Raw genomic sequence first — 22,417 nt, 5'->3', positions numbered from 1 at the left:
GATTTTTCTCACATGTATTTGAGGCCTTCCTGGGTGAGATTTCTCTATTTCTGTCTTTGTAAATAGTTTTCTTACCTGAAGAAGTGTTCTAATTTAAGGAATACCACTTCATCTGCTTCTCGTTCTCAATCCTTTCTTCTTTTTCTTAGACCCAAGTTCCTTAATTTTGTCATTTCTCATTTGCGTCTTCAAATTGTCCTTCTCCACTGGTAATCTCAAATTTCTACAAATGCTTCCAGATACCATACACTACCAAAGACATTTTGACTCAATTTTCTTGTTTACTCAGGCCACCAAACTATAACTCCATTTTTCCTCACATGCTGCATTCCTTGAAAATATGTACAAGGAGAAGGTTTCTGGGGCAGGGCACTCTAGATGCCCTAAAAGTAGGCAGGTCTCTTCCCTCCCTTCTTCTTCTTGCCCCATCTAATGGTTTGGGGAGAGACACAGGCAGGGGCACAAGATAGTCTCCAGTCTCTGAGGGTGGTGTTGTGGGTAAAGGGCCATGAGGAAGAGGGGACCAGGCCAGGGGAGAGTAATAATGGGCACAAGGACAATTTGCCAGAATCCACAGCTTTCTGCTTTTAGACTGAATTAGAACTCCACCAAAACACAGGCAGTACCCATTGCTCTTCCCCACCTGGCCTGTAGGGGAGAAGAGAAAAGGAATGAAGTTTCATGAAGACCATGACTCTCTTGCTTCTGGCCAGGGCTGTGGGATGAAGGGACAGGGACTTACCAACAGACAAACAGAATTGAGAAACTTAGCATGACATCAAATATATTATATAAGAAGAGTCTAGCCAAAGGCCAGGCCAGCCAGGGTAGAGTCTGGCTGAAGAGGGGCTTCTGTAGGTTCAAAGGTCACTACTGTCACCATCAGTCTAGGAGTCAGGTTTTTTTGTTTGTTTGTTTTGTTTTTTTGCTACATCCTTCATTACAACAGTTGCCTCCTCTGTCATGGTGAAAAGAGCTATGATCAGGATGTCTTCTTCACAGTCATACCTCTGCTCAGTCTCCTTGCTGAGCTCTTCTTCAGGCAGATGAAGCTCCTCTAACACCTCCTTACTGTCCTGGAACATGGCTAGGTACCCATCCTGGATGTTAATCATCTGTAACTCATTCCTTTCATATTTGTGGATACCCATATTATGAGTCGACAGGCAGATAACATTTTTCTCCCTTCCCAGTAAAGATGTCAATACCATCCAGGTGTACTTTAGCATGGATATGCTTGTGAGTCTTCAAAGTACACATCATGATGCTCTTGCATGTCCAAAAGCACCACAAAGCCATTCTTACATAATACTGAACACTGCATTGGGAAGGTGACTGAGGTCCCTACATCTCCTGTCTTCAAGTCCAAATTGGCCATTGTAAGTCTTCAATTCCAAACCTGACTGGCCAACTTATTTCACATGAGCATTGTGGGTTGGGGGAGCTCCAGGAACCTATAAGGTTGGGAAGTGCTAATATATTCTTGCAGCAGGCCCTCTAAGATAGTCAGAACCCAGATCTTGAATGTCTCTGAGTTGGGTATTGCTGGCTCATGCCCAACAAGAGCTGTTTTTGTCTATTTGATTTCGCTTATATTGCACTATTTTCATTCTTTGATTCCTTCCCTGGGTTTTTGTCCTCAAATTGTCCCCTACACCTGTAAGTATTTACTAAAGTCTCTCCTGATACCTTCTTTGATTCAGTGGTGAGTGAGGTACAAGGACTTTGGAAACACATAGCCTTAAGTTCAATTTGGAGTCTACTAACATGAGTCGTGTCATCTTGCCCAATATTTTTACCCTTTTCAACACTCTAAAATGTAAATAATGGTTGCACCTTAGTGTTATTTGAATGTTAAATGAGAAAATATTGGAAAAGTGCTTGGGTGGTAGTAAATATCAGCCATCATTCCCCACCTCAAGGAAGTAGAACCTGTTTCTTGTGGGTAGGGGAACATGTTCTTCCACTTCTGTATTAGGGAGTCCCTCCACTCTTCTACTCTTAGCCTTAATCTGGTCCTTTACTCTCTCCTTCCCTGGTTTGTTTGAGGAAAGGGTCCCAGCATGGAGTTCATCTTCCTTCATCTTCCTTCTTCTCCTTCATTACCTGAATTTTGTAGAGCAATCCATCTAATGCTGGGGTTTCTTATGAGGGAGGCCATTGTGCCATACCCCTAAGCTATGGTGTTTAATACTTTTTGTAATGATCTGCCATATCCCTCATCAATTTCAGTTGATCCAGAACTTGAGCATAAAAAAGAGGGTGGTAACCCATTAGGCCTCTTCAAACTAGACATTTTTTTCTTTTCTTCTTTTCTTTTTTCTTCTTTTTTTAAAATCATAGTACATTGGATTCTAAATTCCAGGCTTTTCCCATTGTAATGCATCCTACATATCACTGCCTATAATCCTCCTAGAGAAAAGCCTTCACAATGTCATTTCTCTTACAATAAATACAATTTCCCTTCATTATTTACAAAATTGTTGTGGATCTCAGGGAGGCATTCATGGCCCTGTACAGCAGGGTCTAGTTCTCCCACAGTTTCTCTTTATCACTCCATGCTCCCAGCTTGACTTTTCCCAAATAGCACAAGTTTTCTGCTTCTATACTTTAGCATATACTGTTTTTCCATAATTCCTCTTTATTTTTTAAATTCTAGTAATACTTTAGGACCATCTCTGCTATCATCTTTCCAGTTAATGCTTTTTTAGTCACTCAATCTGATATAATTTAATTATTTCTTTTGCATGTATTTTCAATATTTTATTATATTAATATGTGCATATACTTATGTATTTTTATGTATAATTTTATTTATATGTATACTTATATCTTTATATATACTTATGTATATTCTTTATTTATATGTGCATATAAATTTAATAAAAATATGTATATGACATCTTTATCTTAGAATGTACAATGGGATTATTTTCCCCTTACTCAATAAGATCATAATCTATTTAAGAGCAAGATATACAATCTCTTTTTTCTTGTAAAACTCCATAATGCTTATTGAACATTGAACATAGAGCATTGATTAGGGGTACATGTGTTAATACATGATCAGCAAGTGATTTACTACTTAAATTGAAATCAATTAATAATACAATGTATTAGGATTCTCCAGAGAAATAGAACCATTGGTAGTTATCTATCAATCAAGATATATGACTTATTAGAAGGAACTGATTCATATGATTATGGAGGCTAAGAAGTTCCATAATATTCTGTCTGCAAGCTGGAGACCCAAGAAGGCCAGTGGTGGATGTCTGAGTACATGCTGGGGGCAGAAGCTCAACTTAGACAGTTGACAGTTAATTCCCCTTTTCTATCCTTTTTGTTTTATTCATATCTTCAGAGGATAGGAAGACTCCTGTCAATAATGATGCAGAGGGCCATCTACTTACTGGATCCACTAATCAAATGCTATTTTCATGTAGAAAACCCCTCATAGATACCCCCAGAAATGGGGGTACATGGTCTCCTCATGTACCAAGTTAACACCTAAAATTAACCAACACATTTAGGATTTCCATAGAGCAGCCTTTTTACCCATTCATTCTTTTGTTAAAATAGTATTTCCCCCTTAGATGATGACTATAGTTTTAAGAACAATACAACCCATTTCTTATCTAAACTGCACAGTTACCAACCTTGTGTGAGTAGTTATATTCATATTTTCAGATTGGAGAAGTTGATTTAAGGTCTTAAAACCTATACTGAAATTAAAAGCAAAAGATATTATTGGTATAATGATTGGTGATTTACCTGGCTTATTGATAACAATAAGATTTATGCAAAATTTTCTTTTAAAATGAGCTTCTTAGCACTCTAAAAATGCCCTTGGTGGTTCTTTTTCTTGAACTATATCAACAAAGCATTTGATATGAACCTATAAGGCATTCGAATAGACAAAACTTAATTTTAATGACAATAATTCCAAAGGTAGACCATCTGCCCTGCTGTATCTGAAAGAATATTCCATGGCACTTTCCCTTTCTGTACCATAAACAGCTTATTATTTGTATCTTTCTCCTGTATTTCTTCTTTTTTGTTTATAAATCTCTTTTATATTTTACCTTGTTTTCTTCCTACATAATTTATTTATTTTTCCTGACATACCTACCTTAGGGTTTATTTGAGGGCCCCAAACATGAAAATATTCCAACAAGTTTATTTTACTTGTGATGTGCTTGTGAAACCTCTGAGAGTATCAGAGAGATCATGGAAATAAAATGACCTAGACGTCAACATTACAACAGGCAAGACAGTAATTAAAATCTATGAGATCAGGGATCAAGTGTGCCAATGTGGTATTGTAGTCTTTGCCTCTTGTTCAGTGCATGGAAATAGTAGATATAGTCACTGAACAATAAATTGGTAAGAATGCTATGACTTGAAGAAGCCCTTTCGATCACCTTTAGGGTACTAAAGACTCCTTGCCTTGGTCCTATGCCCAGGGCTAGTGAAGACTTTTCTGCCAACATCCATAAGCTGTCTTCACAGCTTCTGGAGAAAGGTTAATGCTTCTAGAAAACTCTTTCCCTCCAGTCTCTTCTTTAGCGTACCCCTACTCATAAGTTTGGTCTAGTTTAGACAATTACTTTTTATACAATTAAAATCTACGTTGGGTACTTTTACATTTGGGATATGAAATATTCCCTCAAACCTCCTATGTTAATGCAGGAAGTAAAGTGATTAAATTATGAAAGCAATAACTTGACTGATGGATTAGTGATTTGACAGGACTAATGTTCTGAGTGGTAACTGTAGGCAGATGGGGCAAGGCTCAAGGAGGTGGGTCACAGGGGCTTTGCCCTTGAGGATTATATCTCGTTCCTTAACTCCTCTCTTTCTCTGTTTTCTGGCTATCATCATCTTCCTCTGAAACTTGCTTCTGCCATCTTGTTCTGCTTCTCTTTGGAGCCAGAGCAATAGCATCAGCCTACCTACCATGGACTGAACCTCTGAAACTACAAGCCCCCCAATAAACTTTTCCTCCTCTAAGTTGTTCTTGTCAGGTATTTTGGTCACAGTGATAACCAACAGAAAGTAATAGAGTGACTGACAAAGAAATTAGTACCAAAAAGTTGGGTAGTTGCTGTGATTATACCTGACCTTGTGGCTCAGAAACTTTTGAAACTAGTTTATGGAAAGTGTTTGGGAAAGTTTGGAGATGCAGGCTAGAGAAGCCTGAGAATGTTGTAAGTGTAGCTGAATGGGTAATACTGGTGTGAGCTCAGCCTTCCAAGCACTCAGAGGCAATTGAAACCACGTATCAAGGGGTCCTGGCTACTGCTCAAGCTGATGACAGATATTGACAGCATTCATGTGGTGCTGGTTTTGCAAGAATGAAGGATGCTGGAGTTAGGAGGACATGGAAGCTTCCACTGAGATTTCAAAATACTGAGGTTCCACTGGGATTTCAGAATACTGGTGAGAAGTTTCAGAAGGGAACAAGGACTCTATTGGAGTTGGACTAGAGGCCATCCAAATTACATTCTGGCAAAGAACTTATCTACATTTTGTCCATGTCCCGAAACTCTGTGTGAAGCTAAATTTGAAAATGATGGACTAATTATTCTGGCAGAGGAAATTTCAAGGAAGCACAGCTTTCAGGCCAGGGTATGGGCATTACTGAAAGCTTTGGCCATGTTTATTGTGAGAATCAGGAGCAAAACACAAGGAGAAAAGATTTTAAAACTTGCAGTTTGGCCAAACAAGAAATACATAAAATTGGGACCAACAAAGTTGTGATTGCTAAAGAGTTATTTGCATTGAAGAAAAGATAAGTACTTTTCACAGAGAACTGACAGGACCACACTGATGGCTGGCTCAAGGGTGTAAAATTGAAAACTCATTTGAGAGATGATGGGCATCTTGCTCACATAGGGGTGCTCAAGAAATTATAACTCCAGGATTTGCTTTACCATGCTCAGCCTTCCAAGCACTCAGAGGCAACTGAAGCCATGTATCAAGGGGTCCTGGATACTGCTCAAGCTGGTGACAGATATTGACAACATCTATGTGGTGCTGGTTTTGCAGGAATGAAGGATGCTGGGGTTAGGAGGCCATGGAAGCTTCCACTGAGATTTCAAAGGAAGTCCTGGGAGGCCAGGCAAAGTCTATCAGGGTCAGAACACATGCAGTCAGCCCCTGAGAGGGTGATGTGTAAAGCATGTGAGAAGGAAATTGCAGTGAAACCCCCTAAGGATTAAAAGATGCCACTAGTGTGGAGCACCTGCTGAGGTAATATGCTGGCTGTGGACAAAGCTGGCCTAAGAGAGAGGCCACTTGGCCCCAAAAGAGCAAGGACTAATCGGCAGGGCTGCCCAAGTCCTTTGGAGATCATATCTCACTTATATGTGCCCCAGATGCTGTACACGGACTACAGACATGTTAGCACACCTGGATTTCAGCCCTTGTTTTGGTCCAATCCCTTCCTTCTATGTCCGTGTTCCTCCATGTTAGAATATAAATGCTTAATCTGTGCCACTATATATTGGATATATATGACTTACTTTTTATTTTTAAGGAGCTCACAACCAAGAATTTGCCTTTTGTCTCAGAGGGGACATTGAACTTGAACTTTTGGACAATTCTGGAACTGTTAAGAATATGGGAACTTTTAGAGATTGACTTAAATGCATTTTGCATTGTGAGATGGGCATGAGAGTTTAGGGGCCAGTAGCAGAATGTTATGGTTTGGATATGAGGCATACCATCCCCCCAAAGCAATGATTAGATCAAGAGAGCCATAATCTAATAAGCAGATTAATCCATTTGATGGATAATTTCAAAAGACTACTTACTGTACTGGGTGGTAAATGTTAGGCAGGTGGGGCATGGCTGGAGGAGGTGGGTCTGTGGAAGGATGCCTTTGGGCTTATATTTTGCCCTTGGCTCCTCCCTTTATCTCTCCACTTCCTAACTGTCATGGACTGAGCAGGTTTCCTCTACCACTTTCTTCCACCCTAATTGTTTTAGTCAGATTTTTTTTTTTTTTTTTTTTTGCCAGTATGACTAAAAGATTTGATAGGAACAATTTTAAAAGGAAAAGTTTATCTGGGGGCTCATGGTTTCCAGGTCTCAGTCCAAAGATAGCTGACATTGTGCCTTGGTGATGAGGTGAAGCAGAACATTATGGTGGAAGGGTAGGGCAGCTGAAAGCAGCTGGGAACAGTACCAGTAAGGAGAGAGAGAGAGAGAGAGAGAGAGAGAGAGCGAGCGAGAGTGAGCGTGCGCTCCACTCAACAAGGACAAAAAGTTATGTGCCCAAGGACCAACCAGTTAATTCCTGCTAGGCGATGAATGCACTCATTAGGTGAAGGCTCTCTTAAACCAGTCATTTCACCTCTGAACCCTTTTACATAGTCTCCTACATGAGCTTTTGGGGGACATCTAATGTCTAAATCATAATAATGATGTTCTGCTTTATCTTGGGCCAAGAGCAATGGGGTTGGCCAACCTCTAGAACCATGAGCCCCAAATAAACTTTTCAGCCTCTAAGTTGTTCTTGTCATTTTGTCACAGTAATGAAAAGCTAACCAACACAGGTGCCTCATGTCAGATACTGTTGCATTTTGCTCTCCATAGTACTTATGCTGTTTTTGTTTTTTAATTGTGGTAAGAACATTAAACATAAGATCTAACCTCTTAACAATTTTTAAAGTGCATTTTAAGTGTTGTTAAATATAGGCATACTGTTTTACAGCTCTCTAGAATTTATTCATCTTACATAACTGAAAGTTTATACCTATTGAACAGCACCTTTCCATTTTCTCCTACTTTTAGCCAGTGAAAACCCAGATTTCCACTCTGCTTCTCTTAGTGTGACTATTTTAGATACTGTACTAGTCAGCTTCATTTTATTAAAACAATGACCTGAGGTAACTTATAAAGAGAAAATGTTTGTTTTTTTTTCTCAAGGTTTTGGAGGTTCTAATCAAAGACTGAGTGGTTCCTTTAAGTCTCTGCTGAGGCAGCTTATCAGGGTGGCAGTATGTGGCAGAGCAAACTGCTCACCTCCTGAACCAGGAAGCAAACAGAGAGAATGAATAGAGGCACACCCAATGACCTTAGGACCTCTCACAAGGCCCCTCCTCTCAAGGATTCCACTACCTCCCTATTCTGGCACACTAAGGAGAAAGATTTTAACGCCAAGAAATTTGGGGTACATGCATCCGAATCATAGCAGATACCTCATGTGGGTGTAATTGTGCAGTTCTTATTCTTCTGTACTGGAGCATTCTACTTTGCATGATGTCCTCCAAGTTTATTCTTGTTGTTGCATATGAAAAGATTTTCTTCTTTTTTAAAGCTAAATAATGGTTTGAACCACATTTTCTTTATCCATTCATCCATCAATGGACATGTGGATTGTTTCTATGTCTTGGTTATTATAAATAATGCTGTGATGGACATGGGAATACAAATATCTCCTTGAGATGCTAATTTCACTCCTTTTGCACATATACCCAGAAGTTGGATTGTTGGATCATATGGTTCTAATTTTAGTTTTTTGAGGAACCCCCATACTGTTTTTCACAGTGACTTCACCATTGTACATTCCTATAAACAGTATATAAAAGTTAAATTTATTCACATCCCTGTTGACCCTGACCTTTCTTATTTTTAATAATAGCCATCAAAACAAGTGAGAAGTGACAACTCATTATGGTTTTGGTTTATATTTTCCTGATGAGTAGTGAGTATCTTTTTATATATCTGTGGATCATTTTCATGTCTTCTTGAAAAAAATGTCTATTCAAGTCTTCTACCCTTTTTTAATTGACTTTTTTTTCTTTTGAGTTGTAGGAGTTCCAATTGACTTGTCTATTTGTCCCTTGACTGTTAATTTGGTTTTGGCAGGAATCTTTTCTTTCTTGCTCACTGCTGTATTATCAACATCTGAACACTATTTTGGCAATACCCAGAAAAGAGAAGAGACACTGAATGAAAGCTACTAATGAAAATATTTAAAAGGAAACTCTATCTCAACCTGGCTAATCATCCCTGGTTTTCTTGGAGGAACAGTGGAATTTAAGGGTGTTTGACTGAACTATTAATACTGGTTTGAGTGAGAAGTTCAGAAAGGTTTGACTTGTAGGCTATAAACTGTAGGATCATGGAGGATTTGTAGAACAATAACCCGGGATAAAGCAGAATAAAGTGTCAGATGACAGTCTAACTGAAGCTTCTTTGAGAGGAAGGTGGGAAAAAATAGAGATATATTGGCCTAAAAGTAGACATAGTGACACTGAAAATGAGTATGAAAGGAGAACAGACTGAAGTTTCTAAAGACCTTGGAACCCAGCCAAGGGGTTGTGTTATAGACTTTATGACCTAGAATACAAAACTAAAAGGGATTTTTTTCAAGTGTTCCAGTTTGGCTGGATATAGTTATTTTCAATTTACTACAAAATTCCTCATAAATGGAGAAGAGAGAACAATGTAATTTCCCAGACTAAGTTTGATTCTAAACCTAGGTTAGTCTTGGAAGAATTCCATTCATTTAACATTTTGGAAAATATTAATACTTTCTCACCTGAAATAGACCAAACCCAAGTGGCCTGATGGAAATTAGCCCTAAACCAAAACATCTTTCATTATAATTACTATTATTATTTAGTTTCTCATGTAATTTTTATCAAAAAGCAGTTCTGAGAACTACTGTTATGCATATTCTTACTTAATTTCACTTTGGAGGGATGAGATTGAGATGGCCTTAACAAAATTTAGAGGGCAAAGTAAATAAACAAAATAATAATAAAGTAGAGTATAGATGTGAAAAAAATTAAAAAAAGAAAGGTTAGCTAATAATTATGGATATTTCACAAGAAAGGACAGAGCAATTAGAACAGAAATAATGATTGAAAACAATTTTAAAAAGATAACAAGAAAGTTCTTCTTAAAAGGCTATTCCCTATTTCAGGTGAAATGAATTAAAAATGAGTCCCCTAGATAAATCTTTGAATATTAATGAATTTCAGAAATGTAAAATTTCTGGTGGAAAACAGAACAAATAAAAATCAAGGCCATTGGGCAGAAAGCTATAAATCTTGGCTAGCTTTAAGTTTCTATGATAGAATAAAATAAAAAAAAGCAACCAAGAATTTTGTGGATGACAGTTTGTAGTTATCTGTACCTAGTCAAGATGTTGTTTTCATGGGAAGGCAGGAGAGAAATATTTTTATTGAGGATACTACATAGAAAAAAATTATCTTGCCAACCTGCTGAGAAATTATGCAAATATCCTCATTGAACTAGTTTTCAAGAGTCATTAAAATTTTATTTCATAGTGTAAACCAAATACATCTTAGACTAAACTATATGTATGTCTATATTATTTATGACTATATCTGTATATTAACAGTATAATGTAAATATAAATATTTCACAGTAATGATATGAACCAAAAAAGAAAAGTGTTTATAATATTGACTCATTAAACATTCTTCTATACAACATAAATCATGATAAGCAAAGTTTAAAGAAAAACAAATTAGAGATATCAGATTCTTTATTGTGTGTGTGAATATAAACATGTACATGCACATATATATATACATGTGTATACATAAACACATATATACAAATGATAAAAACAAAACATGTGAAGCATATGAAAACTTGACATGGGGAAATGACATGTCATTTCTGCATAAATAAATAATTACAACACAAAAATTATTAATTTTATGAATAAATATTTGTCAAATGTACAAACTAAAAACTACTACATGTTTATATATCTGTATATTGTAAAACTGTGTATACACACATATGTATATATATCACACTATGAAAAATTTGAACAATTGGAAACATCAGATTTCTCTATGCTGGTAACTGTATTACATGGGCAATTTCAGAAGCTACTGAATGCAGATACTACTTCAGAAAGTAAACTGGCAATGTTTTCAGAACCTTTAAAAATTTTATTTCTTATATTATATTATAGTATATAAGATATATAATATTATATTATATTTTATCATAATTCTATAATTATAATATAGTCTATAATAATTACATTATATAATTATAATCATATAATATAATAAATATATAATAATCATATTATATTACATAAATTTTTATAGAATTTATTTCTATATTCCCTTCTTGATTGATCCTTAGAAGATTATCAGGACACTGACCTAAATGTATGAGAAAGGAATAGCACTCACTACAGTGTTACTTGCAATAGGAAACATGCTAGAAACAGCTAAAGTGTCTAGCATTAGCATATGTTCTGGTAGAATATATTTCTTTTTTAAAAAAAAGATAGAAAGACGAGAGAGAGAGAGAGAGAGAGAGAGAGAGAGAGAGAGAGGAGAGAGAGAGAGAGGGAATATTTTTTAATATTTATTTTTCAGTTTTCGGTGGACACAACATCTTTATTTTATTTTATGTGGTGCTGAGGATCAAACCCAGTGCCCGGCACATGCCAGGCAAGCACGTTACCGCTTGAGCCACATCCCCAGCCCTAGAATATATTTCTTACATAGTCATGAAAAATACATGATGTGGGGAACATTTTTATTATATAATCATAACTAAAATACTAAGTATAAATTTTAATATGATTTGAATTTTATAAATAAAAATATATTTCAAAATAGATTGGAATTAACCAAGCATAAATGATTATTCTCTAAATAGTGTGGTACTAGTTAATTCATATGATTTTTAAAAAATGTTTTTATATAAAATATCTTAAGTACATGGCAAAAAAATTACAAACTAGTGAGGATTATTCTGTAAATAATTTACTGATAAATAGCAACTTAGAAGCAATTTAACTTGAATCTTTATCTTACCTTATACTCAAACATAAATTTATTTATTACTTTAGTGTAATGTATTCTACATCTATCTGAATACCAGCAAAGAAACCTTTGTAGCCTCACTATTTTACATTTCAATGACTAAAGTCTGTATGATGTTTTAGGAAAAAAAAGAATGATTTGTTTAATCTATTATACAAAATCTAAATACACATTTATAGAAAAATCACATCTTTCCTTTACTTTGGGTCTTTAATTTTCTCACATAAAAAAGTAGGTTAATACACAAGCTCTTAGCCTTTTGTGATAATACCATCACAAATCAATTAGAGAATGTAGGCAATTCTTATACTGTTGGGAATATGCGGCAATTACATTACTCCAGAATGCTATTCATGTAGAATGTATACTCACTGGAGAGTTAAGTAATGTTAAATAAATTAGCATGTTAATGAAAATTATATATTAATACTGTTCTTCCTAAGTAGCTATTTAATTCCAGTAAATCAAGAAATTCAATTTTTGCTAAATAAAAATCATTGTCTTGGAAACTGAGCTGCTGCATCTGAGTATTTGCTATATTTTTAATATTTAGAGCTATTATTCAGAGAAAATATACTCATTTTTAGGACAATCTGACTTGGAAATTTTGATTACTGTCCTATATAACAAATCAAACATGCATTTCAATGCTCTCAAGTGAGTCTATTACTAATCCTGCTTAGTTAAAAAATGTGATATATAAATCTGTATTGCTCAGATAATGAAATTTTAACAATTGTTCTATTATAAATTTAAGTCCTTAAAAGATACAGCTCAATCATAGACAGTAAGGTTTTTATCACACACTATAATAGAAAATGAGTAGTTTTTGAATAAAAATTTTAAGCCAAATGATTTAGACTTTTCAATGAAATTAAGTATGCTTTTAAAAAATAATTCTTATTTAAAAAGTTAACTTTAAAACATGTCATATATGTTAGCAAACATGATAATAGAGCATAAATTAGGCAAAGGATATTTAAAATAAATTTAAAAGTTTGCAGGTAATATTTGATCTTAGATTACGATTATATAATATATAAATCCAAGAATAGCTGCACAAATCACTTTGTGACATGGTATAGAAGGCACAAGTGTGTGTTTATAGTTAGTGTATATATGTAAGTGTATGTGTATGCGTGTTGAGTGTGTGTGTATTTCATGCTATACATAAGTTAGGGTGTTATCACGGGTTTAGTTTCCAAGGAACATCAAGTCTTATTCTTCTGTTCATTTTCTCCTAATTTTGAGCTCCCTGAATTGTCTGTCTTGTCTTGGCTGGTTCCTTGATATTTTGACCACTGACATCCATCATCCAAACAGAATGAACTGGTTATCATTCTTGACTCTTTCCTTTGCCACTCACATCTAATTAACCACCAGAGACTGGAGCCTCCTCCTTCACAGCTCTCCAACCCTTCACTCAATTCCAGACTGTTCTGTCTTCCTAACTTGTTTCAAAATTAGTAGCTTGGTAATGGGTCTCACAACAGAAGCTCACCTCATTCTATCTCCATGAACTGCCAGAAGGATCCATTAGAATACATCTCTGCTCATGTCCCTTCTTGCTTACATCTTCTGAGTGCTCCTAGTTCAAGACCCTCTGTTGAATAGCTCTCTGTGTGTTCAAGATTAAGAGAGAACTCCAAAGAAGGGCTTTGGGGGCTCTTTGAAGTCTGATCCATTCATAAAATTCACCCCTTTCCTTGTTCCCTTCTGCTAACCATTTTCTAGTTCTATGGAACTTGCTTTTCTGGAGACTTGTCATATTTTCTCTTAGCCCAACGTTTTTTTGTTTTGTTTTTACTTAGTAAAATATAAGTATTTTCAAACATTTTTTGAATGATTGAACACACAAAGCAACTTTCCATTGCCTGCCCCCAGTACTTTAGCTGAATACTATTTTGTCCATGTGTCTTTCAGAAGTTTGTAGCTTTTGTAACCCTCAATACTTTCTTCTCTATTTTTACTGACTGCATTGTATTTTCATGCATTTACTTATTTGTCTCTTCTGCGTTCCTTGATAACAAATATCTATTAATATTTGTGTCTTCAATGCCAACCAGGTACCAGGTAATAGTAGTTTCCAGTAAATACCTGTTAAAAATTTAGTTGTAGAGATTTATTTTTTAAAGTCTGTTACTATCATCCTGATCATTAAGACTCCAGCTCAGGTGCTGCCTCCTGCAAAGGGCTTTGTGGATGCTTTTTCCTCTGCCAACTGTAGATCATCTTTCATTCTTGGAGCACTTGAGTTATTTCTCTCTTATAACTCATGATATTGTTTCCTATATATGTGTGTATGTGCGTGCGTGCGTGCATGTGCGCGTGCGTGTGTGTGTGTGTGTGTGTGTGTGTGTGTGTGTTCTTCACTGCTTCAGCTTTAAGCTTCTGAGGTGCTACTTCCATGCTCTCCTCCTCTTTGTATCCCTTCCGTATCTGGGGATTTTGAAGGCACTTGACTGCCATACCACGGTGAGTCACAGCAAGATAACCAAAACCATAATCCAGCCATATTTTAGATCTATTGGAAATAAGACTTTTTTATTCCATTAAAATAAATTCTCATTATGAACCATAGATCACGTTTTTCATGAAACACAGCGTAAGATCAGAATGATGAAAAAAAGTGATCACCCTCCCTTTTTCCTGAAATAATACGAAAATGATCTCTGTAGGATTATCATTATTTTATGACCTGCAGTTTTATCATTTTCTAAAAATTTCTTATTATTCACTATGACTTTTTAGAAAATTGCCTCTGTCCGATACCAATTAAGATATAGTCTGATGATGACTGACTTTTTCTGTCATGATTCCCAGTCAATATTTCTGCATTTTTTCATAAAATAATTGAGCTGTTCTGTTAAAACAGTTTTAATATGTTATAATACTGTACAACTCTAATGCACCAATTTTAAAAATGTGAGAAAAAAGGTGAAATGTTAAAATACATTTTTAAAAAGTAGGAAAATTGCAATCGCACCAATAGTAATCATTGCTATAGCATTAAAATAAATACATAATTCCCCTTATTCTGAGGTAGACAACTGAGAAAACGCTGAAGTTAAGATCTGAAAAATAGGTCTGTCATAATTTCCATGGCCAATGCAGCCTGCAGCCATTTCATGTGATATTGGTTAAGGTACTCTGAAATGTCCAGGGAAGTAATAGCAGAGAGAAAATACTGTCATCATTCATCTAAAACTTTCATTGGAGTTAAGTTCATTTTTACTTTTACACTTGCCAAGGATATTGACCATCATAAGTACAGAAAAAAAGCAAATAAGCAAATATTCCTTAAGGAAAGAGCCTCTTCTTCCACTTACCTTGACTCCTGAAGCAGGTCAGGTCAAATGAGTACTTGTGATGTCAAGTCAATTATGGTTCTAACAATTGACCTGTAATATAAATGTTTCTCTCAGCCTGGATTCTGAAGGGGAACATGGAGCCAGATTCCATGTTATCACTGCATAAAGACATAATGATCAATATATAATTTTTTCATGTTTCTAATTAACATGTACATGATGTTCTGTTATATATTCAAAGAGGGGTCATGCTTTGTATCTCATTTAAGCATCACAACAACTCTGTGTGCTAGCATAGAATTGAAAAATTGAGAAAGACAATGGAAAGTGCATGAACACACTTAATTCACAATAAATACTTGTAAAATATTCACTGAACTGAATTAAATGGGATAATGTAATGTAGGAAACCAACCTCTTTCAATATGAACCAAGAAATGAAAGAAAGTCATTTTCATGAAATCTGGACATAAAGTAATGTTGAATAAAACTAAATTTACACTCTCTTTGCATCTAGGCAAGCAAGATTTTATATTTTGGCCCATCACAAGGCCAGGCTAGTTGGAAAAAAATTGATTTAGGTGGATGAATCATTTTCTGAACAAGAGGTGTTTTTGAGAATTTTTTTAAAAGAAAAAGGAAAAAAGGAAGAAAAAAGAAATATATTAAAATTGCTTCCCTTACAAAACACTCTGGATTAAACTTTTTAATTTTTTCCTCCTTTTAAGTCAAAAAGACAAGAGTGGTATACAAAATATTTTGAAAATAAAATGAAGCAATGTAGAATCCAGTAAACACGTTTTATCTGGTTCTACTTAAGTCCTTCATTCAAACTTGTTTGTCTCAGAATCTTCTTCATTATGTCAATATTTCAAGAATAGCATTGAAAAGAAATGTTGCCTTTCAATGATTTGTCTCCCTAATTAATTGTTGTGAGAAGGAATTCTAAAAGACTAGCAGGAAAAAAAAAAGATCTGTCACTGAAGTACATGTTGCCCTCTGAACACAGCAGGAGTTACTCAGGACCCTCTCAGGGGTCTCCTTGCTCAACTTCCCTTCTCCATCTTCTCCTTTGTGATCTCTGGATAGTTGGTCCGTGTCTGTCTACGAAAAACTTACCTGCTCTGAACCACATGGAAATTGAACCTATAGACTCTGTTTCATGAACCCCTTTTTTGGGGAAGAACAGATTTATGAATTCCTCTAAAGGCTGAGTTTTAAATATTGTATATACTGAAGAACACTTTCTTTTTTAAAGTAAGCCTTAGTGGTGTCCAGTTGAGAGGATGCCAGGGCTCCCTGGCCGAGAGCCTGGAACCAGACTGAGTAATGAGGTAGGAGAGGTTTACTAGGTCTCAGAAATGAGCCTGTTGGGAAGTTGGTGGAGCAGGATGGAGGAGGAGGCAAGTGGAAGGCAGACAAAGGAGCCACTTAGGGAATCCTGGAGAGGGGGAGGAGGGCTAGGAGTTCAGAAAGGCTTCTGATAGGCAGGTGGCCTTTTGAATGTTTGTCTCCCTCAAACCCAATTTCTAAGTCTTTGAGGTTTGCCTGTCATTAAGTTTTGTAAGCATAGTATTACATTTTCCTAAATGTAGGCTATTTGTCACCTTAAAAATTGCTGGCCTTGTTTGTAGAAAAGAATGAAGAGTAGCTGCCCAATTGAGCCAACTAATTTTCTCAGTGTGTGAGTATAGTTCAGTAAATGGCCGTTTTTAACAGAATCACACAATTCACAGATATTGCTGCGTTATGATTTATAAGCCAAATCACTCGTTAGGAGAATGTGTCTTCCATGGACAGATAGGACATAATTTCTTATGTCTAAAATCTGGTAGTCTTTTATTTCATTAGTAATTTGCAGCTTTTGTTAGTTTCTGTATTCCTGCCAATAAACAGAGCTTTAAAAAAAAAAATGACAGTTCCCTTTCAGTGTTGTTCAGAGATCCTCCACATTCCTACATTCCATGAGTGTGTACTGTGTTCCACGTTTACGTCCAGACAATAGAGCTGCTCTGCTTTCCTTTATGAAATCTCATTCATAGAGATGTGAGTATATAAAGTAGACATTGGCTCTTCTTTTCTGTAGTTTGAAAAGGCCCAAGAAAACCCATTTCCAGAAAGTATATCACCTGAGGATGCTTGGAAATGTTTCAGCTCATTATTAAAAAAAAAATACAAACTAATGTCATCATCTTCTAATATTTTAGCTGGAATTTATTTTATAATATGAATTTCAATTCAACAAGCATGTATCAGCCATATTTTACATGTGAAATACAAATGTATTATTTTTTAATAATACAAATTAGTATTAGTTGGACACAAATAAAAAGTTATCCTTGCACTTGAATAGTTTTTAAATGATTGGACTGTGAGTTTTGTGAAGTCAAGTCTTATAGTGCCTGGCATGTTAGAACTTCAGATTTATTGAATAAATATTTAGGAATAATTCCAGTATATTTCTTTCTTTTTTTTAAGAGAGAGAGAGAAAAGAGAGAGAGAGAGAGAGAGAGAGAGAGAGAGAGAGAGAGAGAGAGAGAGGTTTTTTAAATATTATTTTTCGGTCTTTGGTGGACACAACATCTTTATTTTATTTTTTCCTGTGGTGCTGAGGATTGAACCCAGCACCCCCGCGCATGCCAGGCGAGCACATTACCGCTTGAGCCACATCCCCAGCCCCAGTGTATTTCTCATGTATAAGAATATTTACCACCAATATGGCATATTAAAGCATCATAAAAATATTTTTTAAAATGTTTTAGAAAAGAGTAAAATAAATAGTGGATGTTTCACTTAGCTTTATTGTTGAATAGGATTTAGGCAGCTGGTGGGACAGGGTTATAAAATTTCTATTAAAGAGAAAAGACAGATTTCAAAGAAAAAGGGTAATCCTATTTGAGAAAAAAGCTGATGCCTGTTGTGAAGCATGATAGGAAGAGAGGAACAGAAATGAGGTTTTATGGATGCCTTATAAAGAAACAACATTATCCCTAAGATTAGAAAAAAAAGGGGGAGGGAATCTTTCTTCTAGTAAGTGCAGGTCCCTGGTCTAATGCCTAGGTTTTTGATCCATTTAGAGTTGAGTTTTGTGCAGGGTGAGATATAGAGGTTTAATTTCATTCTATTTATTCCATATGGATTTCCGGTTTTCCCAGCATCATTTGTTGAAGAGGTTATCTCTTCTCCAATGCGTGTTGATGGCTCCTTTGTCTAGGATGAGATATGTGTTGTATGTGGATGTTCTCTGTGTCTTCTCTTCTGTTGCATTGATCTTCATGTCGGTTTCAGTATCAATATCATGGCTTTTTGTTACTATAGCTCTGTAGTATTTAAGGTCTGTATTGTGATGCCTCCTGCATCACTTTTTGTGCTAAGGAGTACTTTAGTTATTCTGGGTCTCTTATTTTTCCTAATAAATGCCATGATTGCTTTTTTTTATTTCAGTGAAAAACGTCATTGGGATCTTTATAGTAATTGCATTAAATCTATATAGTGCTTTTGGTAGTATGGCCATTTTGACAATATTGATTCTGCCTATCCAGGAACATGGGAGATCTTTACATTTTCTGGGGTCTTCTTCAATTTCTTTCTTTAGTGTTCTGTAGTTTTCATTATAGAGGTCTTTCACATCTTTTGTTAGGTTGATTCCCAAATATTTTTTTGAGGCTATTGTAAAGGAGAGAGTTTTCCTGATTTCTCTTTCCTCTGATATATCATTGGTGTACAGAAATGCAATTGATTTATTGGTGTTGATTTTAAACCCTGCTACTTTGCTGAATTCAATTATGAGTTCTAGGAACTTTCTAGTAGTGTTTTTTGGGGGTCTTCTGAATATAGAATCATTTTGTTGGCAAATAGGGATAGTTTGAGCTCCCCTTTTCCTATTTGTATCTCTTTAATTTCTTTCTTTTGTCTGATTGCTATGGCTAAGCTTTTGAGGACTGTGTTGAATAGGTGTGGTGAAAGAGGGCATCCCTGTCTTGTTCCAGTTTTTAGAGGGAATGCTTTGAGTTTTTCTCCATTTCAAATGTCTTAGCGGGCTGGGGATGTGGCTCAAGTGGTAGTGCGCTCGCCTAGCATGCGTGAGGCACTGGGTTTGATTCTCAGCACCACGTAAAATTAAAAAAAATAAAGAGATTGTGCCCACCTAAAACTAAAAATAAATATTTAAAGAAAATTTTTTAAAAAAATTTAAAATGGTCTTAGCCTTGGCTTTAGCATATATAGCTTTCACAATGTTCAATTATATTCCTACTATCCCTAGTTTTTCTAGTGTTTTGAGCATGAATGGATGCTGAATTTTGTCAAATGTTTTTTCTGCATCTATTGAGATAATTATGTGATTTTTGTCTTTAAGTCTATTAATGTGGTGAATTACATTGATGTAATTCAATTACATTGATGTGGTGAATTTATTGATTTCGGTATGTTGAACCATTCCCTGGGATGAACCCCACTTGATCATGGTGCACTACTTCAAAATATACTCTTCAAAGGGCATTTCTTAGTATTTACTAGGCCCCACTTCCAAAGGTTTCCACCATCTCCCAATAGCCAATTAAGCCCTGAATCCATAAGTAGATTAGGGAGTTAGAACCCTCAAGATCCAATCATCACCCAAAGACCACATTCTGCCGCAATAGGGAGGTTTGTGGTGACATTTAGCATCAAACCTAGAACCTTGTATTCCTGGTCCCCCAAAACTCATATTGTAAGATCCTTGCTTAGCATCTGGGCAGCCATCTTAAGTGATAGCTGCCATTTAAAGAAAAATTTTACTTTTTGGGCCAGCCCAAGGGTTATCACCACTTCTCATACCAACCCCACCCTTAACCACCCACATTAGGACCCACCCAGCTCTAATCCCTGAGCCTGCCCCTTAAAAGTCCCGAACTCCAAGCCTGTTTGCGTCTCTCCATCTATGGAGAGAGGTGCCTTTATTTGTCAGCTCTGACAAATAACCCTCATGTGTATCTCTGCCTGGTCTCTGTCTTTCATTTCTCGCTTGCTGGTCTCCCAGTTCCTAGCTTTCCTTTCACATATACATTTCACAATTCGAAATTCAACACATTTCCAAAAGTTCTCACAGACTTAACACTGCCAACATTGCTCAAAAGTTTAAGTCCAGAGTCACTTCTGAGACTCCATGCAATTTTTTGTCTGTGAACCCTTGTTAAAAAAAATTACAAAACAAGTGACATACATTCAAAATATAATGACATGGTGCAAACACACCCATTCCAAAATAGAGGAATAACAAAATAGCAAGAAGAAAGCCAAATAAAGAAAGGTTTAAATCCATTAGGACAAAGATGAAATCCTGTAGTTTCATGTCTATCATTGGAGGTATACAATGGTAAGCTCCAAAATACTTGCGTAGTCCTGCCCATATAGCCTTGTTGGATGCAACTTACATGGCCCCTTCTTTGGACTTGCTCTGTATGCTGTCTGCAGCTTTTCCTGGCAGATATTTCACTCTCCTGGCATCTCTAACTTCCTGGGCTCTCTCCATTGTGGCTTCAACTTCCTTCTCATAACTTCATGCATTGCTATCTCATGGGCTACTTGTTGAGATTTGAACAATGATACATATTGCTTGGCATTCCAGAGTTTCCTTTCAAATCTTGGTGGGAGGCTCCATGATCCCACAACTCTTGCATTTTTGCATGCCTATAAAACTGGCATCATGTGGATAACACCAAGATCTGCTAAAAGTAGGAGGAGTAGCAAGAACCCTAGGACCATAGATTCAATAGCCTATGAGTGCCTAGATGTCTGAACACAGAATTGAATCCTAGGAGAACAATTCCCTAGGTGGCCCTGCATAAACAGGGCACTTCAAAGCTTTTTTCTCAAAACAAAACCCTTTAAAGAAGTTCATACTTTTACACTCTTGAGCCTAAGATGGGTGGGGTCTTGCTGATTTGTGAGATGCCCTCAAGGCATCTTTCTGATTGTCCTGGTACAATGTTTTTGGCTCCTTTTAATAGTGCCATTCTCTTTAGAAACTATACCCTCTTGGCCACAACTTTGCTTGCACTTCTTTTTCAGCCAATTTTCATGTTTTTCAGATTTTTCTGTTTTCTTTTTACTCTTAACTCTTCACTATAGATCTGGCTAAGTGCAGCCATGCCACTGCCTTAATATTGGGCTATCTTGAAATTTCCTCCATCAGATTTATTAGTTTTTTTAAATTAAGGCTTATACAAATTCTCTGGATTGGACAAAATGTAGACAAGTTCTTTGTCAGAATATAATATGAATTGCCTCTAGTTAAATTCCCATTAGAGTCTTTAGGCTTCTGAACCACATAGACAGGTATAGTCATAGCAATGATTTCACTCCAGCTAACAGTTTTCTGTGTTAGCTCGCCATTGCTATAGCAAAATACTGATGAAATAAACTTAAAGGAGGAAAGATTTATTTTGGCTCATGGTTTCTGAGGTTTAAGTCCACGGTTGAATGGCTCCATTGCCTTTAGTACTATAAGTAGGCAGAATATCATGGCAGGCAGCACATGGTGCTCACTTTTTGTGCAGCCAGAAAGCAGTTTATTTATGTGAGCAAAGTCAAAGGAGGTATAATTCAAACAAAAAGCTAAATACTACAAAAGAATCTATGATTACATCTTAAATAACATTATTGTTGATACTTTTCCCTGTGTCTTCAAAAACCCCATTAGCTACATGTTTTGAAATCAGTTGTTGGCAAAGAGCAGAAGCACTCACACAGTTGGTTCTTACCCTTACAAATCCTAAGTGGTACCTACAGCTTAAGATGGACCATTCTTGGAGAGTTTTAATGGTTGGCACATGATGGGTCTTTTGATTTCCCATGAGGAAGACATAGAAAGGGCTCCTTTTATAAACCAAAGGGGAAATACAAAAGGTCTCCCTTGAAAGAGGCTGCTAAGTGGCAAAAAGATTCAGTGTTTTAGAACGTGTTCCTTTTTTTTCTGCATGGATAATTATTAGCGGGTTATTACAAGTGGTTAAATAAAAGGGCAATTATGAGAGACTCTGGACAAATCTGCCTTCATTTTTATTTGAATGCTGGAACAGTCACAGTATTTGTTTTGTATTCTTGGTAATGGAATTCAATTCTTTATCTTTTGTTAAAATGTTTTTCAATAATCTGTGATTATTCAGATGTATAGGAATAAACTGTGCATTTTCAAGTCAGTCTCTGCAATCTTTTTCTTGTTATAGCAAATTTAAAATCTCTCTTACTTTATGAAATACAATAAGGAAATAAAATTTGGCTTTTAAT

The 22,417-nt window shown here is 36.0% G+C and overlaps 1 protein-coding gene and 1 pseudogene across 3 annotated transcripts in view; one reads left to right on the top strand and one right to left on the bottom strand.

The window, feature by feature from the left end:
- Grm1 (glutamate metabotropic receptor 1) overlaps positions 1-22,417 on the top strand; it is a 376,580-nt gene that overhangs the window by 228,762 nt on the left and 125,401 nt on the right. The window lies entirely within an intron of this gene.
- LOC143401637 (eukaryotic translation initiation factor 5A-1-like) lies at positions 888-1,378 on the bottom strand (annotated as a pseudogene).

Source organism: Callospermophilus lateralis, chromosome 6, assembly GCF_048772815.1.
Source record: "Callospermophilus lateralis isolate mCalLat2 chromosome 6, mCalLat2.hap1, whole genome shotgun sequence".
Classification (NCBI taxonomy): domain Eukaryota; kingdom Metazoa; phylum Chordata; class Mammalia; order Rodentia; family Sciuridae; genus Callospermophilus; species Callospermophilus lateralis.
Note: the sequence above shows the minus strand (reverse complement) of the source record. Positions and strands in the feature narration are given on the sequence as shown.